This window comes from Felis catus, chromosome A1, assembly GCF_018350175.1.
Source record: "Felis catus isolate Fca126 chromosome A1, F.catus_Fca126_mat1.0, whole genome shotgun sequence".
NCBI lineage: Eukaryota > Metazoa > Chordata > Mammalia > Carnivora > Felidae > Felis > Felis catus.
The window spans coordinates 51,603,275-51,629,968 of record NC_058368.1 but is presented as its reverse complement, the minus strand read 5'-3'; the positions used below and the strand labels follow the sequence as shown (position 1 = coordinate 51,629,968).

The 26,694-nt window shown below is 36.3% G+C and overlaps 1 protein-coding gene across 5 annotated transcripts in view; it reads right to left on the bottom strand.

The window, feature by feature from the left end:
- The window catches only part of SCEL (sciellin), a 320,878-nt gene that overhangs the window by 185,575 nt on the left and 108,609 nt on the right, over positions 1 to 26,694 (bottom strand). For 3 of the 5 annotated variants that reach the window (XM_045054657.1, XM_019828143.2, XM_019828147.2), the window contains exons 2-3: positions 14,002 to 14,084; positions 9,010 to 9,176 (exon numbers count right to left, since the gene is read on the bottom strand). The gene's annotated coding sequence lies outside the window, so the exon portion shown is untranslated. The remainder of the gene's footprint in view (positions 1 to 9,009; positions 9,177 to 14,001; positions 14,085 to 26,694) is intronic. The other 2 variants (XM_019828151.3, XM_019828148.2) reach the window with 1 other exon arrangement.

Below are 26,694 nucleotides of genomic sequence, written 5' to 3'. Positions count from 1 at the left end.
TGTCATATGAGTTTTAGCTTCTCTGCACACTCCATTCCTCTCCATCATTTGGAAGCACACACCCAACATTCAGTATTCAGTTCAATGATTTGAACTGTGCACACTTCTCTCTCCTGGTACCCTTAACCTTACTTTTAGGTGATAGCCGTGTCTCTCCCTCCTAGCTGTCTATGTCTCATTCATCCTTGATCTTTCTAACACTGATTTTTTCTCCTAAAACTGTATTGATTTGTTTTTATAAATCATTTTGTAAATCTCATGAAAAGATCCACTAGAGGTAAAACTATTCCCTAGATTAGAATTTTTCTTTGCCATGGACTGGACAGATGTTAATAACGCTATTCTCGGCTTCATCTGACTGAAAAAGTTATGAAAGAATTGCCTCAGAAAAACCCCTAACAACAGCACATCCTTTGTCAAGACAGTGCCTTGTTGTTATTAGATTGAATTGAAATCCACATCAATGGAAATAATTTAATCAACTAAAGGGATTCTGGATTCTAGCAAAGAAGAGAATGCAGGATTCTCTCAGAGGTTGTGAATTTGGCAGCAAAAAATTTGATATTCACTAAGGAGATAAAACCACCTGCTGATTTTCACTGCATTGAACTAGAAGGATAAATTTAATAGACCACTTGGCATGGTCGCTGAACATCAGCAGGTATATCAGAAAGAACAAAGGCTCTGAAGCAAAACAACCTGGTTCTGAATCCCAGATCTTCTGTTTACTAGTTGTGCAGTCTTTGAGATGTTCCTTAATCACTCTGAGATTCTGCTTTATCTATAAAACATGAAAATTGATACTTAATTGCTTTAAGTACTTAAAATTATATATATATTTTTATTTTCTATTGAGGTATAATTAATATTCAGTGTTATATGGGGGTTTCAGTTGCACAATACATTGATTCAACAACTCTATACATTACTCTGCGTTCATCATAACTAAGTGTACTCTTAATCCCTTTTATCTATTTCACTCATACCCCCAACTACCTCCTCGCTGGTAACCACCAGTTTGTTCTCTGTATTTAAGGGTCTGTTTTTTCATTTGCCTTTTTTCTTTGTTTTGTTTCTTAAATTCCACCTACGAGTGAAAGCATATGGTATTTGTCTTTCTCTGACTTACTTCACTTAGCATTATACCCTCTAGGTCCATCCATATTGTTGCAAATGGCAAGATCTCATTCTTTTTTATGGATGAGTAATATTCCATCATGTATATACACCACACATCTTTATCCATTCATTAATTGATGAACACTCGTATTGCTTCCGTATCTTGGCTATTGTAAATAATGCTGCAATAAATATAGGGATGCATACATCTTTTTTTAATTAGTATTTTTGGTTTCTTTGGGTAAATATCCAGTAGTGGAGTTGCTGGATCATATGGTAATTCTATTTTTAATCTTTTGAAGAATCTGTACTGTTTTCTGCAGTGGCTTCACCAGTTTGCTTTCCCACCAACAGTCTACAGGGTTCCTTTTTCTTCACATCTTCACCAACATTTGTTACTTCTTGTTTGTTTGATTCTAGCCATTTTGACAGGTGTAAGGTAATATCTTATTGTGGTTTTGATTTGCTTTAATTTGTGCCATTGTTATAAGTACTTAAAATTACCTATATAAAGTTCCTGACAGATAAAATTTGCATTGAACAAAAAGAAAACATTAATATCATTTTATAAGAATTATCATTATTATTTTTATATATAATATACATATAGTCCAGTTCATTGGAAATAATTTAGGGTATATTAAGGCTAATTTGATGGCAATCATTCTGGCAATATATTCTGCTTTGCACAAATGCAAGAATCTCCAAAGTTTTACTTTATTGGAGGTATTCCTAGGACTTATAAATCAACCTAGATGAAGGGAATTTCAGACAAAGAATGATTCTCCGGGATCACATGTCAACAGTAGAAAAAGCTATCACTTACCAAGCACTAAGCATGTGCCAGTCACTGTGCTAAATACTTTACATGAATTATCTAACTTAATCCTTACAATAACCATTGGAGGTAGGGGCTATTGCAAAAGAAGATAGCAAAGCCTTTGAGAGGTTAAAGGACTTGCCCAAGCTCATCCAGTTAGATACAAAGCTGTGATTCAAAATCACATTTCTAAAGCCCTTACCCTTTAAACTTTCTTTTTTAAAAAAAATGTATGTACCTATTTTTGAGGGAGAGAGGGGGGAGAGTGCACTCACGCATGAGTGGGGGAGGAGCAGAGAGACAGGGAGACAGAATCCTGAGCAAACTCTGCAGGCAGAGCCCAACGTGAGGCTGGAACTCACAAACCTGTGAGATCATAATCTGTGAGATCATGACCTGAGTCAAAATCAAGAGTTGGATGCCTAACCAACTGAGCCCTTACCCTTTAAATGCTCAATACTGTTTTCCAGATGACCCAAATCCTCTGTTCTCTATTCTTGCTACACCTGGAGGTCAACCCAGGGTTCTATCTACTTACCAGTAAAGGCAATAGTAAAACCAATATGAACCAGAAAAGAAAATGTCTTGATATCAGGAAACCACATCATTTTAAAGGTGCTACAAATTAATGTTTCTAATAAGGCAGGGGTCAATAAATATTACTAAGCATGAGCAGTCCTCCACTAAGTTTAGCCTTCTTCCAAACACTTTGCTATGTATTTCCCTAGTGCTCACAAGGGGTCTCCTGACACAGCTGTCCTCGCACCTGTTTACTGATGGAGACAGCAGAGCCTGCTCCTATTCAGGGACACTGCTCACACAAAAGAGTCAGTCACCCTCAGAGCTACTGAAGGTATAAGTTCTTTTCTCCATCATAAGAATTCCTTACACTTTGTTGCTTCGGCTTAATACAATGGCAAACTTGAATAGAAAAGAAAAGATGAAGGGGGTGCCTGGATGGCTCTGTCAGTAGAGTGTGTGACTCTCAAACTCAGGGTCCTGAGTTCAAGCCCCAAGTTGGGCATGGAGGCTACTTAAAAAACAGAAAGATGAGGATTAATGGGAGCTACAACAGATACTGAGATCCATCCACAGAGACTACATTTCTAAATGCATTAGGGGACTGGAAACCATTGTTCTAACCTGAGGATTCACAAGCTGAATTGAAGCACTCTCTACTCCCCATATGTTCAAAATTGAAAACAGTTCTGTGGTCCTTATTAAAAATAAATACAAATATCATTCTTAAAATGCACATTATATCAGAGCTATAATCAAAGCAAAAGTGGTTTTTAATTGGCCTTTCCATTGGTCAAGAAAGGAATGTTGGCTTTAATTTCTTAATTTTTGAAGTGTGTGCCTAAGTGACATGAATTGAAGTTTTAAGATTTAAGTTTTAATAAACTCCTCTTAAGAAACTATTACTACAATGATCATTTGCAATTAATCAGAGCTGTTCAGAGAGCCACTGATCCCAACAGAATTCCTGTGTCTCTTGCTATGAATCAGGTTGCCCCTAAATTCCCACTTAGCACAGAAAAAAGCTGTGTGTGTGTGTGTGTGTGTGTGTGTGTGTGTGTGTGTGTGTACACATCAGAAAGAGAAAAAATAATTTCATGTTTTTAGACACTGGTTTTAGCTATTTTTTTCTAGTGGCTCACCTAAAACAAAATATGAAAAATGTCACAAGCAAATCAGTAGAAAATTCAAAAAATGTTCCAATACTAAAATACACAGTTTCAGGGCTCAATATTATTGGTTTCCAAAATCTGAAAATATCCTATAAAAATTGTTTCTAGATTTTAGTATAAGGAGAGAAGGAACTAATCTAGCTAATGCACTTTCTTTGAATAATAAAGACTGACATGGAGATTTAATAAGGCATAAATCAATAGAATGCAATGATTTTACATCTTTCCAAACTAGGCAGACTAATGTTTTCTTGATTAAGAAAGACAAAAAAACACTTGCCCTACCCCCACCACACCCCCCAAATCAAGGGAATGGTGAGGTAAACCCTGACTAAGGGAGCAAGTGGGCTTGGAAATCTAAGCTGTTTGCCTAGTTGGACTCCACTGCTCTCTGGAAGAATCTCTTTGCAGGGCTAGGTCAAGTCAGAGAGAGCACACCTACCCAGTGGGTTCCTTGTCCTAAGTCCTAATTTATACACCCTGGGAGAGCACTTTTTCTAATTTATAAAAGGCCCTGAAGAGGCTGGCTGTGGTAGAATGAAAAAACACATTTTTCATGATACACCTTTTCTTGGTTTCAATCTAAAATTGCTAGTGCTCAATTTCTTCATGCTTCATTCATTCAACAAGTCGTTATTGAGCCCCTTGGTTGTGCCAGCCACTGATACAAAAACCATAGCACCTGACCATAAGGAGCTTTCAATCTAGGTACATGAAGACAAGTAACCAAAGATTACAATGCACAGTTACTTTCAGCCTCTTGTGTGGACATGTTCTTAAAATTACCATGACTGTCAAACCTGAAACTGAAAAAATTAAGATCCAGCAGAAATAGTTGAAAAAGGATCTCACTTACAGAACAAACCAGGTACCCCCATGTTAAAACCTGTTCCAACAACAAATATTTCCCTTGACTAATTTTATTCAATTATTCAGAATACACTGTTGCATCCCTGTGATCCAGGAAATTGTATACTCTCCTACCAATTTCACAATTTCCGGGATAAGTCTAACACAAACTCCACAATTTTTTAGTATACAAACTGGGCAGATTCTATGCCCAAGTTTCTCATTTGTTAAATATGGGTCATAATAATGTTTATTTTATAATTGCTATGAGTGTTAAATGAGATCAATATAAAGTGACTGGTACATAATAAATATTCTATATTTTCTACTTTTATTTTAAAGTTTGTAAATCTAATATTATTGGTGAGTTTGAATTTAATAGGTAGTTGTTTTGTTTTGTTTTTGCATTTCTATTTTCCCCTGACTTATTTTCACAATTTCCAATAAATTTTTTATTTATCTCATGAGCCTTTCACAAGTATTGTGGTAGTTTAGGGCTGATTTCCTGAATCTGAAGGGCATAGGATAATGGTAAATATATTAGTTCTGAAACCATACACTCCTGAGTTCAAACCAGCCTCTGCCACTCCCCAATCTAAATGTATATGACAAGATGATCATCTTAGAATTTGTGTAAGGCACGTTTCCTTCTCTCCCTGAAAAGTTACTGTTAAATTAATAGCATTTTGGCTGTAGTGTTTTGAGGTTTGGGTGTTCTTTTGTTTTTGTTTTTCCTCATTTTATTTTTATGACCTATGGTACATTGACATTTAGGAAACACAGTTTATTTAAACTCCTTAAGTTGCTGTTTCTTCATTTGTAAACCTATTTTACCCATAAACCTATTTCTTAAAGTTGATATAAGTAAATGAAATAATATATACATGGTGCTTGGAACAGCGCCTGCATGTAATAAATGATTTGTACATGGTAGCCATCAATAATTATATCCATGTTTTGTATTGAGAGGATGAAATATAAATAAGCCCTCTTTTTCAATAAACCATAAACTTATTCCCAGAAGGGTCTATAGAAACAAGAGTCATTATCGCTTCCTTTTTAAAGGAAAACACACTAGAAGATTAGAGATCTCTAATTTTGTCTTTTGCATGTAAGTGGATCTTATATTAGAGATCCCTAATTGCTGTAGTATGGTGGCTATTTTGAAAGGATGAGTAGAGTCCAAAGAGAATTCACAGATCCACCCCCTGAAAATCACCTGTGGAAATTATCTTTGGGGAAGTGACTTATAGTATGAAAACTGGAGGATGAGCAGGAGTTAGCCAGGTAAGCATAGGGAAAGAGATCTTCAAGTAAGAGGAACAGGATGTGCCAAGTCCTGAAGGTGAGAAAGAGCCTGGTGTGTTTGAGATTCATCAATGCTCTTCATAAAGTTGTACTATGTTTATAATACAAAAGTATATTTGACCATAAGTAATGAATGCATCTCTTCCAAGATGAGGGGATTATTCCTAAATCACTGAACTTTAGATTCTTAAAGATTTCAGATATCAAATTAAAGCCTTTTATTTTTGAGATAAGGAAGCCAAAATTTGGATGAATGAAAGAGGGGGCAAGACAGAGAAGGTAACTAACATGATGAGTACCTATTATGTATCAGGTAAGTGGCACTGTGCACATGTAATAGATGAGGAGACTTGAGACGTAGAGATTTAAATAATTCACTCAAAGCCATAACTTTAATAAGAGTAGAGCCAGAATTCAAATCCAGATTTACAATCCTCCAGATTCTAGGACTGTTTTCACTATACTCCCTGGAATTTGTGTGAGCATCTCCAGCTGTGAATTTATCTCCATAGTGGCATTATAATTATTTGTATGTTTATTTTTACACCAATCTGTAAGCTTCTTGGGAGTCTTTCTATTTGCAAGCACATTTCCTGGTAGATGAATGAATCCAAAAAGATATCAGAAGGATGGATGGATGGATGGATGGATGGATGGATGGATGGATGGATGGATAAGCATTGAGGAGATTACTTGGATGGTTTTTTCTGAGAGTCTACCCAATTACCTTTCAAGCTTATTGTGATACCCTCAAATATACTTCTAAATCTAATTAATACCTACATTTCAAAAAGCCAATAAGTAATCTACCATAATTTTAAATTTAACAAATTTAAAACTCAATGGTTCTGAATAAAGTAATAAGTGGCAGATCCGGAAGAGAAGCCCCACATATTGAGTTCTTTGCAGACACAGTCTGTGACCCATATATCCTTTCATCCCTAATATCTGGACTCTGAGCACATTTGGCATGTATGTACTGAAAGTCTCATCAGTCAACAGTTCAGATTAGAATCATGTATGGTTACCTATTAAATAATAGAAGGAATCCAATTCTGAAAATAACATTTTCTAGTGGACAAAAAATTCCAGACTGATTTGTTAAAGTAAGAGGAGAACTAATGTTTTACCACACAAAAGACCTACATTTATTATCTTCATACTGATTTTCCAATGATGATTTCAGATATCACATTAAATGTTGATTATGGGCAGGAATGACATGGAACACATCCAACCACTGGTATATACAGATACCAACTAGTCAAAACAGATGCCATGGCCCAACGAAAGGATGCCTCAATACATTAGAACAGATAGCAGTGTAAATAAGCATTTCAATGCACAGTGTAGAGCATGAATGTCAGCTCTGCTCATAGGTCTTTGGAGATAAGGAGCAGAGACATGGTTGATGAGGAACAGAGAGATTGATAACAGGAAAGAGGCTATAATGTAAAAGGAGAGAGGACAATTTCCAGAATTCACCCACATAATCCTTATCAGTCTTGTAGCAAGGTACAAGGTTGCTAGAAAGACTGAGGACGAATCAGATGTTTGCATATTTGGTACTGGATAACCTGAGTATTGACCTAGAGGTCCTGACAAAGGATGGAATTGGTCCAATGGTCTCGGGTTAAACTGAACTTCTACGTGGAGATTATTACATGGTTCAGCTGTGGGGAAGAAGAAAAACACTCTGACTTTGAAAAGAATATCATTTTTGTTAGCAAGGCTGGCTTCCATTTTTCTTTCCTCCTTTTGCTTCTTTTCTGTCTGAATTAGCAGAAAACATTTTTATTGCTTGCAGTCAGAGAACAACTATTACATAAGATACTTTGCCTTATTATTGACACAATATCCTTATTAATTCTATCTAAGCTCACTAGCTCTTTGAACAACCAACTGCTTACTCATTTGGTGTTCATGTAATTTTTTGAGTTTAACTGTAAAATATTTCAATGCAAAATAATGGACAAACACTGGCTCAGTAAGGTTCAGCCATGTAAGTAGTGGACTTTCCCCTCATGACTTTATATTGAATAGGCCATTGTCAGTTATTGACTAATGCCAAGTTCCAGTGCTCTCTCTCCACAGCCTCATCCTTTGGTTCATGCTGCTTTTTCTCTCAGAAATGCCCCTTCCACATTCACCTATAGAAAGCATATTTATCCCCCAAAATACTGATTTAAATATCAACTCTGCAAAGCCTTCCCTATTTTTCAGATTAGAACTAATCACTCCACATCTGTGATTCCTGGCAACATCACCTCTGTTGGAACAGTGTCCTGGTGTGCCTTGAACAGTAGATAACTGGATTCCTCAAAGAATTCTTCTTAAGTTACCCAGAGCTACAATGAATACAAAAATTTTATTTATGGGGGTGCCTGGGTGTCTCAGTCAGTTCGTCAGACTCTTGATTTCGGCTCAGATCATGATCTCACCATTCACGAGTTTGAGCCCTGCATTAGGCTCCACACCGACAGTGCAGAGCCTGCTTGGGATTCTCTCTCTCTCCCTCCCTCTCTCTCCCTGCCCCTTCCCAGTTAGTGTGTGCTTTCTCTCTCTCTCTCAAAATAAATAATTAAACTTAAAAAGTTATATTTATGACTCATTGGCATAAAGATGAAGGTATTAATATTATACACTAAAGCATTTATTTGACCTAAAAATTCATTTCTTTCTTCCAGTTACAAAATAAAGTAAACCATTTTTGTGGACCCCTAAAAGTAGAGTGCATCCTTGGCACTGTGTCCACTGTCTCATGAGTAAGTTTTCCCTGTGTACATGTGCTCTCATTTATACATCTTCCTCACTTATACAATCCACAGCTTAAAGGGGCTTCTCCAAAGGACAAGCTTGGAGAATGTCAGGATAAGATCAAACTTGAGCTTAGAGTAAATGACTCAGTGTCAAGAAGGTTCTCTTAAAGGAGGATTATATTTTTTTTCCTAATTGAATGATTCAAATACATAATGACTCTTTTTTGAAAGAGTCTAGAGCCATTGACAATTTGCTAATTAAAAGCCTAGTTTTCTAAAGAAAATTTTTTTAGATAGAACCAAGGCTACTATGGACATTAACAGTCATTTGTTTTGTTTGTGTCTTACCAATTTAGAGCAATATTTGAGTTCATCTGAAATAAAAATAAGTATCATTTGTATGATGGTTTACAACTAACAAAGCCTTTTCACATATATTACTCATTTGATCTACATACTCAACCTGAAAGTTTGGGGTCTTTTATTTTTCATTTGACAGGCAAGAAAAACAAGACTCAGATGGATGAAGTGACTTCCCCAAGGTCATACAGCTGGTAGCGCAGAGTCTGGGACTCATGCCCAGTTCTCCTAATCCCAGAATCTCATATTCTTTCCAGTACATCATGCTCCCTGTAGGGGAAAAAAAAGCAACTATGTAAACACATGCATTAAAAAGTTGAGCTCATACTTCTAAGTAGATTGGTGTTCTTTTAGAAAATCCAATGACATTTTTGTAGATGTAATTGTTATGGGTTTAGTTCTAAAACATTTTAATAAGAAGGTGGTTGACAAAATTTATTTTCAATGGAAGTCAAAATTAATAATATTTTGAGTTCATACGAAATTCTATGGATCATGAAGTTTGATAGAAATTATGATGAATATGTCAGTAATGGATAGATAAGGTATGTATTTTTAATGTCAAATTCCAAGTCTTTGTTTCTTAGCTTGTTAGATTTCCTTTTCCTTCCTTTCTCTTCTCAGTTTCTTAAGGCTTACTATGGATGTAGACTCCTCTCATATCCTCTTTTGGTAAACAACCTAATACAAACTTTTCTGTGAGTTATCTTTTATCAACTCCTTTGCCCTTGAAAGGGGTAATTTCCTCACAAATAAAACAATGGAAGGAAGGAATGGCATCGAGCAAGTCTGATCTTGAAAAAGGCAAAGTTCTGCAAAGCATGAAGATTAAATCATACATTATCCAGAAAAACAAATGAGGGTTATTAAAGTTGGCATGAATACTCTTCACAAGAAAGTTGGGTGAAACAAAGAATGAGATTTTAGAGATTTCGGAAGGACTGTAACCCAACACCATACAATATACAAATTGGCTTTTCAAGTATAAATTTGATAGTTTCATAGTTCTGGGAACTAGTGTGACCAAAAAGAAACTCTATTAAGCCAAGTTTGTAAGGTCAAGAAGTGAATAACTGAATGTGAACATGTCATCCCAGTTCAATTTCATTTTGATTACTGACAGAAGAAGGGTCAGGAAATATTTATTGTATTTTTCTGGAATGCATTTCTGAAGTTTAAAAATATTACTTTACTCAGAAATAATCAAATGAATTTCACAATTGTCTTGATGTTACATATCTTGCCACATAGTATTCTCTTGTGATATGAATATAAATAATTATACTGTATGATTTTTAAATACACAACCTAATTTCATTTTATGTTCTATATTTCTCAAACTTGGTCTCTGAGTCACAAAACAAAAGGTATGTTTCAGGTGTAGCTTCATGAAGCTAGTGCTGCACAGATTGCTTTATCCGTTACGGAAACTAGTCTGGATCATCCACCAGAAGAACCAAGCGGCACTTGGAGATCATGGAAGGCAGAAGGTTTATTTTATATGGGTGGGCTCAGAGGAGATCATTCTCCAGAGGTCTGAGCCCAGAGTATCAACAGAGGGGACAATTTATATTCTGTTACTTTTGCATTCCTCATTAGTAGTAATTTGCCACCTGAGGCAAGCAGGGTGGGAGTAAGAACCCGGCTGGGAAGTCTTCAGGCAGGGACTGAAATTCCCTTATCAGTCCTGTCGGCCAACGTATAACAGATTTTTCCCTAACATATCCACAACAGACATCCTATCCAGAAAGTCAGCAGTTCAACCAAATGTTGCATTAAAATCCAACTTGGGGCACCTGGGTGGCTCAGTCTGTTAGGTGTCCTGCTTCGGCTCAAGTCATGATCTCCCAGTTCATGAGTTCGAGCCCCGCGTCGGGCTCTGGGCTGACAGCTCAGAGCCTGGAGCCTGCTTCAGATTCTGTGTCTCCCTCTCTCTGCCCTTCCCCTGCTCGCACTCTCTCTCTCAAAAATAAACATTAAAAAATTTTTTTTAAAAAGCTTAGTATAGCAATCAAGTACCTGAAGCAATGGTTGTGCAGTGTGTGTTCTTTATACTTAGGCAATTTGCTACCACAGTAGCGAATTTCATTTGAAACTCTAAGAACAATATTTTACTGACTGGTACATGGAATATCCCAAAAATTTGAATAAACATTATTGGAACTAAGAGGAAAGAATCAATACAGATTGGATACTTCATAGGCAGATGGGCTTTAAAAGGGGATACTTTTTTTAAATTTTTTAAAATGTTTTTATTTATTTTTGAGACAGAGAGAGGCAGAGCATGAGCAGGGGAGGGGCAGACAGAGAGGGAGACACAGGATCCAAAGCAGGCTCCAGGCTCTGAGCTGTCAGCACAGAGCCTGACATGGGGCTCGAACTCACAGACTGTGAGATCATGACCTGAGCTAAAGTCGGACGCTCAACTGACTAAGCTACCCAGGCGCCCCAGAGGATACTTTTTTAAATTTTTTTAAAGTTTATTTATTTTGAGAGAGAGAGACAGAGAGACAAAACACAAGTGGTGGAGGGGCAGAAAGAGGGAGACACAGGATCCAAAGCAGGCTCCAGTCTCTGAGCTGTCAGCACAGAGACCGACACGGGGCTTGAACCCATGAACCATGAGATCATGATCTGAGCTGAAGTCAGACACTTAAACTGACTGAGCCACCCAGGCCCCCAGGATACTTTTAATAACAGTTTTATGGAAGGTCAGCCATGAGTCAGGTGTGTGTCAAGCAAGAGAGATAGGAGAATGAACAAGACATAACCCCTAACTTCAAAGAGCTCAAAGGGACCATCATTATCTTCAAAATCTAACACACTAATTGGCACAGAAGAGATGCTAATAAATCTTTGACAAATCAGCAGAAGGTCTGCTTAATATTACAAAAAAAAAAAAAAACTGCTACAAACACAGATACCCACAGGAGCTCTAGGCCAGAAGTTCAGAGTGAATAAAAGAAGGAGCGATGAATGGAATGGAAGGGATAATAATATATGTGGCCAGTATTAGACAACATGAATGAGACGTAGTGTGGAAAAAATTTCCTAAAATGAAAGATAAACGTGAATTTTATCAGAAAGGGAAAAAGGAAAAAGAAGCTAATGAAAATACTAGAACAACCTTCCCCCACCAAAAAAAAAAAAAAAAAGTACAATAAGAAAATTATAATAGAAAACCAAAATTTAGGTTGAAACCAAAAACTTAACTTCATTGATAATGTATATTTTGTGTCAGTTTAAAGTATAAATTTTAAAACAAATTTTGGAGACCGTGATTATGACTTGCCATTAACAAAATCATCATTGTTTTAAAACTTCCATTTTCTTCAACCATTGGAGCTCCTATGCTAAATAGTGGTAGATTGTTAAACATTGTTTTCATATAGTATTTGTTAAGTAATTTTTTTAAATTTGTTTTGAAACTTGGGGAAAGCATGTGGCGCTATAGATACGGTGATGGAAATTGTCAAAACTAAAATTCAAGAGTGCATTTTAGAAAAGCTAGTACCCACGTAATTGAAGACTATCCCAGAAAATTCCTAGTTCAATTTTTTGTTCAGTTTTACTTTTAATGAGATCACACAAAGCAATAACTGGTAATAATTTGCATAAGTCTACTGAAAATAATCTTTCATCTTCACAATGAACTTTTCATCCACTTAAACGAATAGGAATGGAATCAGAAATACAAGTGATTCATCAACTTGACTTAATTGTTCAAATCCATCAAGTTTCAGAGAGCAACTAGCAAATCAGACAAAGCAGAGAGTACAAGAATTCGATATCTCAGATATCAGTGACATTTTGGCTATGGGAGTTTTGTTTCATTGAAAAGCATGATAAATCTTAAAAGGACAATTTCCACTTAGTCTTTATCAGAGATAAGCATTGTTGACAAATAAACTAATATATGATTCTGGAAAAAAACATCTTCACTCCAGGGGCTAAAATGGAGCCAACTATCAAAGAGCTACTTGCTGCCAAGACCCCTCCTTAGTGCTTTGTTATTCCAACAGGGATTTTTCTATTCTAAAACCCTAACAAAGTTTCAAAGCTCTTTCAAAGAGGTCCTGACTTCCCAAAAATACATATTTATGCTTCCTTTACCCAATAAAGTAATACAATCATGACACACTTTTTTCCCAAAGACCTGTACAATAATAAATGCATTATTTAATTTTAAATTTTTTTATTAGCCAGAAAAATTTTGAATTATGACAGATTTTATGTGCTCAGTGATATTGTTTACAGGTGAATGTTTACTTTTTATTTCACATTATATAATATGGTCTTATAACTGCTTAGCTACTTAAACATTAGGTGAGACTTACAGTATCTTAAGCATTTCACAGAATAATATATTATTTTTTTAATTATTGGAATAAAATATAGATTTGTTTTAAGTCTATACCTACTCTATTTTATGAAAACTGTGACAAATTAAAACACATATGCTAGTAGCATATTATAGCCAAACTGAGAAAATCTGGCCAAATTTGTTTCTACTCAAGAACAAATTTTCACATTCAAAAGATATAATGGCAACTTATCAAAATTAGTAAAACTTTCTATACACATAGGCCCTTTATAACCTATGGACTCCATTATATCCCAGGAATTCATGTTTTATGCTGTTTAAAAAAAAAATCATAGGGGCACCTGAGTGGCTCAGTCGGTTGAGCATCTGACTCTTGATCTCAGCTCAGGTCTTGATCTCAGGGTCATGAGTTCAAGCACCACATTGGGCTCTGCAGTAGATATGAAGCCTACTTAAAAACAAATCAATCAATCAGGGCGCCTGGGTGGCTCAGTTGGTCAAGTGCCCAACTCTTGATTTCATCTCAGGTCATAATCCCAAGGTCGTGGTTTCCAGCCCCGGGTTGGGCTCTGAGCTGAGCATGGAGCCTGCTTGGGATTTTCTCTCTCTCTCTCTCTCTCCCTCTGCCTCTCTCCCTCACTCACACTCTGTCTCTAAATAAATAAATAAATAAATAAATAAATAAATAAATAAAATATAAAAATAGATCTGGAGTTATCAATTAATTTTGGAAATAAAGATTAATTCTATTAAAAACACTAAGAGCAATACCTGGAACAGAGAGTCTCCCATTGGAAGCAGGGCAGGTATTTTCCACAATACTAGGAAGAGAATGCTGAGAAGATGCCAATGTTCTGAAAATACAAAGACAAATCTAATCAAGAAAAAAATAACCTGCAGAGGGCCATGAAAGGCAAGATGTTGCAGACCCAGAAAGCACTGAGGTTCAGGAAATATAAAAAGAGGTAATAAGAATAGAGCTTAGGTATGTTTGGCTCAAAAAGGAGAGAGATGGAGAGAGACAAATATAATTATTAAAACTGGGACAAGTAATGAGAAAAGGTACAAGTAAAATTTTCTGTTTTAAATTGATACTGAGCCCAGTGCTTATGCTTTGCCTGAGCCTACTGATGGCAAGTAACTGAATTTAGCTGCTGGTAGAAAAAAATCTGGGGCAGAAGCCAAACAAGCAGTGTACTATCAGTAGATTGTACTGAAAAAGGAATAGGCTTTTATACAAATATGCACTATGGTAGATTGCTTTTAAAGATGACCACCAACAATTCCTCTTATGTGCATGCCCCTTTTCCCTTCAGGAAGGGGAATCTATTTCCCCTCATCTTGGTTCTGGCCTGGACTTGTGACTTATTTTGACCTGGAAGATGTGGAAGAAGTAATATACAATGTGACAGTTCTGGGCTCAGAATTTAGGAAACATGACAGCATCTACTTCTGTCTGGAAACCAGTTGTCAAGCTTTAGGAAACACAGTCTAGACTGCTGGAGAAATGGACGTACATGGAAGAGAATCAAGGTACTCTAGCCCCTTAGCCCACCACAGCTGAGGCACCAAACATGTGAGTAAGACCGTTTTGGATGTTCCAGACCCAGCCCAACCACCAACTGATTACAGCCATGTGACCCCAGCTGATAGACACTACATGGAGCAGAAAAACTGCCAACCAACCTATAAGAGAAATAATAAGTCATTGCTTTAATCCACTATCTTTTAAGGTGGTTACTTATACAGCAATAGATACTAAAATTTTGCAGCAAATTAGAAGGAAAAATAAAAAGTGGCTGGAGAGAAGCAGATGAACTTAAAATGAACTTAAAAAAATACAAGAAGTAATCAATGTTAGGGTAGAAACAAAATGATGGCAATAGAAAGTGGCAAAGAGCGCCAAGAAGTGAGCCTGGGAGGACTGATGTTTGAATGGCTTAAGTTGCTTTTTCCAAAAGGTAACCTAAAAAGTATCATGAACATAAAGAGAAAAATTCATTGTTCTGATAAAAGAAAATTAGGTCATTTCAATAATAGTAAAGAACTTACTGCATTCTAACTTGAATATGACAAGAATTCTAAATTTAGACAAAATTTAAAAAGAAAATTTCTTTGGAGAAATCAGGAAGCTATCAAGGCAGTCAATATTTAAAGTGCCAGAATCTCAGAGAGAAAGGAAGTTCACTGATATGAACCCAACATTCTGTAGCACTTTCCCCCGGAGGAATTTGATGATTTCTGAGCTACACAGGAGGAGAGACTAAGAAACCAAGCAGAAAGCAGTGTATAAAGGCTGCCTGGGATTTCAATAGTGTTACTACTGAAAAATTGGGGCCCTACAAGGAGGGGGATCCCTAGCAAATCTCTTATACTTTCAATTAAGAATCCAGCACTATAATATAAGAAAAAATATGAACCAAAAATAGACAAAACCTTACCAAGGACTGAAACCTGTCTTTGAATCAGATAAACCCCAGGTAGGAGTGAGGTGATCTTCCCTTAATCTAATTGCCAATTAGAAAAAGTGGGGGTGGGGGGTGGGGGGCAGAATCGTCCTTAGAAGAAGATTGTGTCTGTGAAAGTGTCAAATTATCTCTACAATTTTTCACCACAATGTCTTGTGCTCAATCAAAAACTCCAAGGCATGCCTGGAGAGGACCAAATACCTGGCAAATAAAAGAAAGAATAGACAATGGAGGCAGAGCTCCAGGTGATCCAGATGTTAGGGTTATTATATATAGTTTTTGAAATTATCATAAATATATCCAAGGAAACACATGGCAGGATGGATGATTTCACCGGACAACTGGAATATTCAAGAAATAATTAAATTTAAATAAACACTCTATAAATGGATAGTATAATAATAAAAACTTTAAATTCAGTAGATGAGATTAACACAAATTAGACACAACAAATGAAAGGACTGGGAACTGGAAGAAAGGGCAATAGAATGGATCCACTGAAGCATGGAGAAAAAAAATATGTTAAAAAAACCCAGTAGAGTATAAACATATAGGACACGATAAAAAAAAAATCTAACATATTTATAAGTATCCCAGAAAAAAATGCCAAGAGAATGGGGGAGTGGGGCGAGAAGGGGAGGGAGAATGATAAGAAGGGAAAAAGGAGGGGAATGATGCAGAAATAATAATGAAGAGAAACTGGCTGAGAAATGATCAAAACTGATAAAAGACAACATGTCACACATGTAAGAAATTCTATGAATCTCAAGCAGAACAAGAACAACAAAATACCCAAGTACTTCATAGTAAAACTACTTAAAACTGAGATCAACAACAACAGCAAACACCTTTAAAGTGAATACTGCAAAATAAATATTTAAAAATGTGAATTGAGTTGCTTTCCTTGAAGCTCCTCCACGATTAAATGAACACACACAGAGGCACCTAGGTGGCTCAGTCAAGCATTTGACTTCAGCTCAGGTTATGATCTCACAGTTTGTGGGCTCAAGCCCCATGTAGGGCTCTATGCTGAGAGCTCAGAGCCTGGAGCCTGCTTCAGATTCTGTATCACCCTCTCTCTCTCTGCCCCTCCTCTGCTTGTACTTTGTCTCTCTCTCTCAATAAATAAGCATTTTTTTTTAATTTTTAAATAAAAAATAAACACACTCAGTGTTGTCTTATATGTTCTTCCACTGGCTTGCGACAGAGCAGGCAGATCCACAAATATTTGTTGGGTCTCTTTATGTGGTTACTGACACACATGGGTAAGGGAATAAGAAACTTTGCCCTTCAGGCTTCTCTTCTTTCCAAATCTCTTAACCTCCCTTAAGACCCTCTTTAGAAAGCTTCTCTATCTCTCTGGCATAGAATCTTAGAAATGACTTTAACCCTACACACACACACACACACACACACACACACACACACACACATTTGAGCCTTGAAACTCAAGGTGACATCTCCATCTATAAAATCTCTCTCTAACCAAGTTTAGGCATCAGTGAAGTCAAAAAAATGTTTTTCCGACCTTAATCATTTAAGCTGTGCTAGAAACTGCTTTTAATTTAATTAAACTAGAGGACAGTTACTTCCTCCCTGTAAGTATCTTCTCAGTACCTCAAGGATAGCCTTCAATTATTCATTTCTATCTCTTCTTCTAAGTGTGTGACAATGTTTCCTTGACTACAGAAAGTGTGTTGCTAAGCAGCACATAGTTTTGCTGGATATAAGACAAAAACCAACACCAGCAATGAAAATAGTCATGTGATATAATTATTTCCTACCTGTAATTAGCTGTGGGGTTTTTGTTAAAACTCAACAGACTACATCTGTAAAACAATGTGATTTGAGATGAATCAACATTCTTAGAAAATTTCTAGTAACTCCTACTAAAATTGTACACTATCATTAAATAAATTCACATGTTGTTAATAGATAATTGAATTCAATGACTTTACCATTGAAACAGTACTATGTTAGGAAAAAAAACAGCATTTTAACTGTCATCACTAAGCATTCCCCCATTCTACTTTGCATAAAAACATTCATTTTGCCCTACTAGTGCTAATACTTGGGATTTGAAAACTAAATTATTTTAAAAATTCTCTAGTAGCACAATTCGTCTGAAATGGTAAAGGATAGTGGGAAATGTATAAGGCATAAAATCAGCAAATATTTATGCAAACAGATGAATAACCTAAAAGTGAAATTTCTTGATTCTTTTCCACACCTGGAAATTCAAGGGAGCTTCTATCCATTCTTCCATCAGACTCTACATGATGTTTCATTACACTGTCTTCTAATGAGTGACATTCCTAAGAATTCCTAATTCTTATCAGGAATTTTTCTATATATATCCATTTATTTCATATTCATATATTTCATATATAGGTCCATATATTTCCACCTGTATCACTAGAATAATGAGGGACCAAATTAGATTTATTTAACTACCAGCCAAAGTGGGTTCCCACCAACTTGAGCAGTTTCATCTTTGTTGATAAGGCAATGACAGGATTGCTGTGAACATTGTCTGCTTTCATAAAAGGATTAAATTTTGGCTCCAGTTTTTAGACTTCTGCTTTGAGGTAAGTCTTTCTTCTAGAATATTCCAACTAGGACCCTATGTAATGTAGCATGTTTTGTTTACTTCACATATAAAATATGTCATACTCCTTCTATGGAACAGATTCTGTTTTGAGAACAAATAGCTTTTCAAAATACTGTATTGTGATTTTTTGGTTTTGTTTCTTTGTTTCTTTCCTTGTTTTTGTCTCAAAAAGGATGCATTAATGTCTGTATGCTAGGCATAGCAGTTCCTAAGAGCACTACAAAATTCATTACAGCAAATTTGGTGTTTTCAAATGGGCAGATCCACCAGAAGACTCATTAGCTGCTGGCTTAGTTTGTCTCCCAGGAATAGAATTGAAGTATCATACAAAGGGACCTGTTTACTTCTGAATGGTAAAGAAAACAATCAACAAAACTAAAAGACAACTGATGGAATGGGAGAAGATATATGCAAATGGCATATCAGATAAAGGGTTAGTATCCAAAATCTATAAAGGACTTATCAAACTCAACATCCAAAAAACAAAATATCCAGTGAATAAATAGGCAAGAGACATGAATAGACACTTTTCCAAAGAAGACATCCAGAAGGCGAATAGACACATGAAAAAATGCTCAACATCACTCATCATCAGGGAAATACAAATCAAAACCACAATGAGATACCACCTCACACCTGTCAGAATGGCTAAAATTAACAACTCAGGCAACAACAGATGTTGGTGAGGATGCAGAGAAAGAGGAACCCTTTTGCACTGTTGATGGGAATGCAAACTGGTGCAGCCAGTCTGGAAAACAATATGGAGGTTCCTCAAAAAAAATAAATCTACATATTCAATGCAATCCCTGTCAAAGTAACACCAGCATTCTTCACAGAGCTAGAACAAATAATCCTAAAATTTGTATGGAACCAGAAAAGACCTCAAATAGCCAAAGCAATCTTGAAAAAGAAAAACAAAGCAGGAGGCCTCACAATCCCAGACTTCAAGCTATACTACAAAGCTGTAATCATCAAGACAGTATGGAACAGACACTCAGATCAATGGAACAGAATAGAGAACCCAGAAATGGACCCACAAACGTATGGCCAACTAATCTTTGACAAAGCAGGAAAGAATATCCAATGGAATAAAGACAGTCTCTTCAGCAAGTGGTGCTGGGAAAACTGGACAGCAACATGCAGAAGAATGAACCTGGACCACTTTCTTACACCATATACAAAAATAAACTCAAAATGGATGAAAGACTTCAATGTAAGACAGGAAGTCATCAAAATCCTCGAGGGGAAAGCAGGCAAAAACCTCTTTGATCTTGCCCACAGCAACTTCTTACTCAACATGTCTCCAGAGGCAAGGGAAACCAAAGCAAAAGTCAACTACTGGGACCTCATCAAAATAAAAAGCCTCAGCACAGCAAAGGAAACAATCAGCAAAACTAAAAGGGAACTGACAGAACAGGAGAAGATATTTGCAAATGACATATCAGATAAAGGGTTAGTATCCCAAATCTATTAAGAACTTATCAAACTCAACACCCAAAAAACAAATAATCCAGTGAAGAAATGGGCAAAAGACATGAATAGACATTTCTCCAAGACATCCAGATGGCCAACCAACACATGAAAAAATGCTCAACATCACTCATCATCAGGGAAATACAAATCAAAACCACAATGAGATACCACCTCACGCCTGTCAGAATGGCTAACATTAACAACTCAGGCAACAATAGATGTTGGCGAGGATGCGGAGAAAGAGGATCTCTTTTGCATTGTTGGTGGCAATGCAATCTGGTGCAGCCACTCTGGAAAACAGTATGGAAGTTCCTCAAAAACTAAAAACAGAACTACCCTACAACCCAGCAATTGCACTACTAGGCATTTATCCAAGGGATACAGGTGTGCTGTTTCGAAGGGACATGTGCACCCTCATGTTTATAGCAGCACTTTCAACAATAGCCAAAGTATGGAAAGAGCCCAAAAGTCCATCGATGGATGAATGGATAAAGAAGATGTGGTATATATATACAACAGAGTGTTGTTCGGCAATCAAAAAGAATTACATCTTGCCATTTGCAACTACTTGGCTGGAACTGGAGAATGGAACTGGAGGGTATTATGCTGAGGGAAATTAGTCAGTCAGAGAAAGACAAAAATCATAGGACTTCACTCATATGAGGACTTTAAGATACAAAACAAAAGAACGTAAGGTAAGGGAAACAAAAATAATATAAAAACAGGGAGGGGAAAAAACAGAAGAGACTCATAAATATGGAGAATAAAGTGAGGGTTGCTGGAGGGGTTGTGGGAGGGGGGATGGGCTAAATGGGTAAGGGGCATTAAGGAATTTACTCCTGAAATCATTGTTTCACTATATGCTAATTTGGATGTAAATTTTTAAAAAATTAAAAATAAAATTAAAAAAATAAAAATAATAAAAAAATAAAAATAGAACTACCCTACAACCCAGCAATTGCACCATAGGTATTTACCCAAAGGATACAAGTGTGTTATTTTGAAAAGGCACATGCACCCCAATGTTTATAGCAGTGCTATCAACAATAGCCAAAGTATGGAAAGAGCACAAATGTCCATCAATAGATAAATGGATAAAGAAGATGTGGTGTGTGTGTGTGTGTGTGTGTGTGTGTGTGTGTGTGTGTGTGTGTATACATATATATATGAATGTATACCTCAGCCTGGATGGCTCAGTCGGTTAAGCATCCAACTTCCACTCAGGTCATGATCTCATGATTTGTGAGTTCAAACCCCATGTCAGGCTCTGTGCTGACAGCTCAGAGCTTGGAGCCTGCTTCAGATTCTGTATCTCCCTCTCCCTCTGCCTCTCCCCTGCTTATGCTCGCTCTCTCTCTTACTCTTTTTTAAAAACAAACAAACATTAAACAAAATTTTTTTAAAAGATCAAAATCATATCATGAATCCTACTACAATGGTATGAAACTAGAAATCAACCACATGAAAAAAAATCTGGAAAGAACACAAATACAAATACAAATACAAATACAAATACAAATACATGGAGGTTAAATAACATGCTACTAAATAATGAACAGGTAAACCAAGAAATCAGAGAGAAAATCAAAAAACATATGGAGACAAATGAAAACAAAAACACAGTGGTCTGAAATCTCTGGGATGCAGCAAAAGCTGTTCTAGAATGAAAGTTTATAGCAATACAGGTCTACCTCAAGAAACAAGAAAAATCTCAAATAAACAACCTAACCCTACACCTAAAGGAACTAGAAAAAGAAAGACAAACAAAACCCAAAGACAGCAGAAGGAAGGAAATAATAAAGATTAGGGTAGAATGAAATAGAAAGTAAAAATGCAATGGAACAGAACAATAAAACCAGGAGCTGGTTCTTTAAAAAGATCAACAAAATTTATACACCATTAGCCCCAAAGAAAAAAACAAAAACAAAAACAAAACAGAAAGGACTCAAATAAACAAAAATCAGAAATGAAAGAGGACAAATAACAACACCACAGAAATATGAAGAATTATAAGAGAATATTATGAAAAATTATAGGCCAACAAACCAAACAACCTAGAAGAAATGGATAAATTTCTGGGAACACACAACCTCCCAAATCTGAATAAGAAAGAAATAGACAATTTGAACAGACCTGATTACAAGCAATGAAGTTGAGTCAGTAATCAAAAAACTCCTAACAAACAAAACTCCAGGACTAGATGCCTTCACAGATGAATTCCACTGAATATTTAAAGAATAGCTAGTATACAATCTTCTCAAACTGTTCCAAAAAATAGAAGAGGTAGAAGGAAAGCTTCCAAATTCATTCTATGATGCCAGCATTATCCTGATACCAAAACCAGACAGAGACACTACAGGGTTGCCTGGGTGGTCAGTCAGTTAAGCCTCTGACTTCGGCCCTGGTCATGATCTCACAGTTGGTGAGTTTGAGCCCCACATTGGGCTCTGTGCTGACAGCTCAGAGCATTTTGTGTCACCCTCTCTCTCTGTCCCTGCCCCATTCACATTCTGTCTCTCTCAAAAATAAAAAATAAAACATTAAAAAAGAATTAAAGACACTATGAAAAAAGAGAACTATAGGTTGATATCTCTGATGAACATAGATGCAAAAATCCTTAACAAATATTAGCACACCATATCCAACAACACATTAAAAAAATCATTTACCATGATCAAGTGGGATTTATTTTTGGCATGCAAGGGTGATTCAGTATTTGAAAATCAATCAATGTGATACATCATATCAACAAGAGAATGGATAAAAAGCCATATGGTCATTTCAATAGATGACGAAAAGGCATTTGACGAAGTACAAGATCCATTCATGATAAAAAACCTCAACAAAATAGGTTTAAAGGGAACCTCCACATAATAAAGGCTATACATGAAAAACCCACAAAAAAACATCATCTCAATGGTGAAACACTGAGAGCTTTTCCCCCTAAGGTCAGGAACAAGACAAGGATGTCCATTATCACCACTTTTATTCAACATGGTACTGGAAGTCCTAGCTACAGCAATCAGACAACAAAGGAAATTAAAGGCATCCAAATTGGTAAAGAAGAAGTAAAGTTTTCACTATTTGCATATGACATGATACTACATATAGAAAACCCTAATGACTCCACCAAAAATCTACTAGAACTGATAAATGAATTCAGTAAAGCCACAGGATACAAAATCAATGTGCAGAAATCTGTTGCATTGTTATATCCTAATAACGAAGCAACAGAAAGAGAAATTGAGAAAATAATCCCATTTACAATTGCACCAAACCTAGGAATAACTTAACCAAGGAGATGAAAGACCTGTACTCTGAAAACTATAAAACATTGATGAAAGATGGCACAAACAAATGGAAAGATATTCCATATTCATGGACTGGGAAAATCAATATTGTTAAAATGCCCATACTACCCAAAGCAATCTACAGATTTAATGCAATCCTTATCAAAATATCAAAAGCATTTTTCACAGAACTAGAACAAATAATCCTAAAATTTATATGGAACCACAAAAGACCCTGGATAGCCAAAGCAATCTTGAAAAAGAACAGGGCTCCTGGATGGCTCAGTTGGTTAAGCGTCCAACTCCTGATTTTGGCTCAGGTCATGATTTCTCAGTTCATGAGTTTAAGCCCCACATTGGGCTCCTGCTATCAGTGCAGAGCCTGCTTGGGATTCTCTCTCTGTCCCTCCCCAGCTTGCTCTTTCACACACATACTCTCTCTCTCAAAGGAAATAAATAAACTTAAAAAAGAAAAAGAAGACCAAAACTGGAGGTATCAATATTCCTGATATCAAACTATACTACAAAGCTGTAGTAATCAAAGCAGTATGGTACTGGCACAAAAATAGACCTATAGATCAATGGAACACAATAGAGAACTCAGAAACAAACCCACAATTATATGCTCAACTAATCTTCAACAAAGAAGGCAAGAATATGCAATGGGGAAAAACATAGACTCTTCAAAAAATGGTGTTAGAAAAACCGGACAACTACATTCTGAACAATGAAACTAGACCACTTACAGAAATAAAACTCAAAATGGATTAAATACCTAAATGTGAGATCTGAAACTATAAAAATCCTAGAAGAGAGCACAGACAGTAATTTCTCTGACATTGGCTATAACAACATTTTTCTAGATATGTCTCCTGAGGCAAGGGAAACAAAAGAAAAAATAAATTATTGGGACTACATCAAAATAAAAAGCTTCTGCAAAGCAAAAGAAACAATCAACAAAACTAAAAGACAATCTACTGAATGGGAGAATTTATTTGCAAATAACATATCTGATAAAGAGTTAGTATGCAGAGAATATGAAGAATTGATACAACTCAATATCAAAAATACCAAATAATCCAGTTAAAAATGGGCAGAAGACATCCAGATAGCCAGAGACACAGCAAAGATGTTCAGCATCATTAATCATCAGGAAAATGCAAATCAAAACCACAATGGGATATCACCTCATACCTGTCAGAATGGCTAAAATAAAAAATACAGGAAACAACAAGTGTGGGCAAAGGAACCTTTGTGCACTGTTCATAGGAATGCAAACTGGTTCGGCCACTGTGAAAAACAGTAGGGAGGTTCCTCAAAAAATGAAAAATAGAATTACCATATGATCTAGTAATTCCTTCACTGGCTGTTTACTCAAAAAATACGAAAACACTAATTTGAAAGGATATATGCACGCCTATGCTTATTGCAGCATTATTTATAATAGCCAAGATATGGAAGCAATCCAAGAATCCATTGATAAATAAATGGATGAAGAAGATATAAGATATGTATATATGAATGGAATATTACTCGCCCATAAACAAGAATGAAATCTTGCCATTTGCAACAATATGGATGGATCTAGAGGATACAACACTAAACAAAATAAGTCAGTCAGAGAAAAATAAATACCATATGATTTCATTCATATGTGGAATTTAAAAAACAAAACAAATGAACAAAGAAAAAGGACATAAACAAACAAACAAATACTCTTAATTACAGAGAACAAACTGATGATTCCCAGAGGGGAGGTGGATGAGTCAATGGGTAAAATAGGTGATGGGAAATAAGAGTACACTTATCGTGGGGGCGCCTGGGTGGCGCAGTCGGTTAAGCGTCCGACTTCAGCCAGGTCACGATCTCGCGGTCTGTGAGTTCGAGCCCCGCGTCGGGCTCTGGGCTGATGGCTCAGAGCCTGGAGCCTGTTTCCGATTCTGTGTCTCCCTCTCTCTCTCTGCCCCTCCCCCGTTCATGCTCTGTCTCTCTCTGTCCCAAAAATAAACGTTGAAAAAAAAAATTAAAAAAAAAAAAAGAGTACACTTATCGTGATGAACACTGAGTAATGTACAGAATTGTTGGATCACTATATTGTATACCTGAAACTAATATAACACTGTTCATTAATTCTATACTAGAATTTTTTAAAAATTAAAAACTAAAAAAGAAGAGGAGGAGATTAGGTCATAGATATGCACAGAGGAAGGGCCATGTGAAGACCCAGGGAGATAGTGGTGATCTACAAGTCAAGACAATAGGCCAGAGAAGAAACTTACTCTGTCGATAACTTGATCTCAGACTTGAAGACTTCAGAATTATTAGAAAAATAAATTTGTGTTGTTTAAGCTCCCTAGTCTTGTTATGACAGCCCCAGCAAACTAATACAGTGTGTGACCTTGGCAATAGTTATTTAAGTACATACATTAGTAGCTTCTAGTAGCTGATCTTATATATTTATGATTCCGGAAATGTTAAACCCATTAAAATTATGCTGGGGCCCCTGGGTGGCTCAGTCGGTTAAGCCACCAACTTCAGCTCAGGTCTTGATTTTGCAGTTTGTGGGTTTGAGCCCTGCATTGGGCTCTTTGATAGAGCCTACTTTGGATCCTCTGTCTCCTGTCTCTCTCTGCCCCTCCCCTGCTCATGCTCTCTCTCTCTCTCAAAACTAAATATAAAAAAAAATTTTTAATTATGCCATGTTTCATACATACACATACATAGACACACATGCATTTTTGTCATGCCTTAAAAATATTAACAACTTACAAAGGCATCTGAATAATTTTGAAACCCTCAAAATATAACATTTACATCAAATGCCAGCAGACATCTTTTAAACAGTCACTATCATTATCATTATAGGAGTAAATAGAAAAATTCAATATTCTATATGATTGGATAGAGTAGCAAGTAGGAGTACTTTTCCCAATTTTAATTCAATACCACCTGTGTAACAATAGGCAAATCACACATAGTTAAGGGGGGAAGTGACGATGCATGAGAACATATGGAATTTTCCTTTTTTGGTAACTGCGACCAGTTATAAGTAGCCGATTGGTCAGCTAGAGCTTATGGATATTTTGAGGTGGGTTGCCTAAAGAGCCTGTTTGCATTCAGCCCACTGGTCACTGTGGGCCTGTTTACCCTACTCAGGTTTCCACTACTTAAGTCTTCTGTCTAAACCTGCTACGTTAACCGCGTGGTAAAACTCCATTATGGTGAATTGCATACGAGCTTTACAATTTTTAGTCAAAATAAAATACTAGAAAAGAATTCAGTATTAGCATTCACATATTGGTCCCATAAAACCTAGAGATGAAATGGCCACAAGAGATATATATTGAAGGACAAGAAAAATGAAATTAAAATTAAATTAAAAAGGAAAGAGCATTTCCCTTCTATCCCAACCCAACAAACCCAGGACGCTGCCTGTATAATAGGGGCTCTGTGAATTCAGGTGTATTTTCCTAGTAGGAGTTGTTGAAATATAAGAGAGATAAGAAAGCAAAAATGGAGGAATGCTTGTTAGTTGACATTCTTGACAAAAGAATTCAAGAACTACATAGGAATGTGATCTTAGAGCTATGATGCAAACAGCACACAAACAAGCTATTTTGAC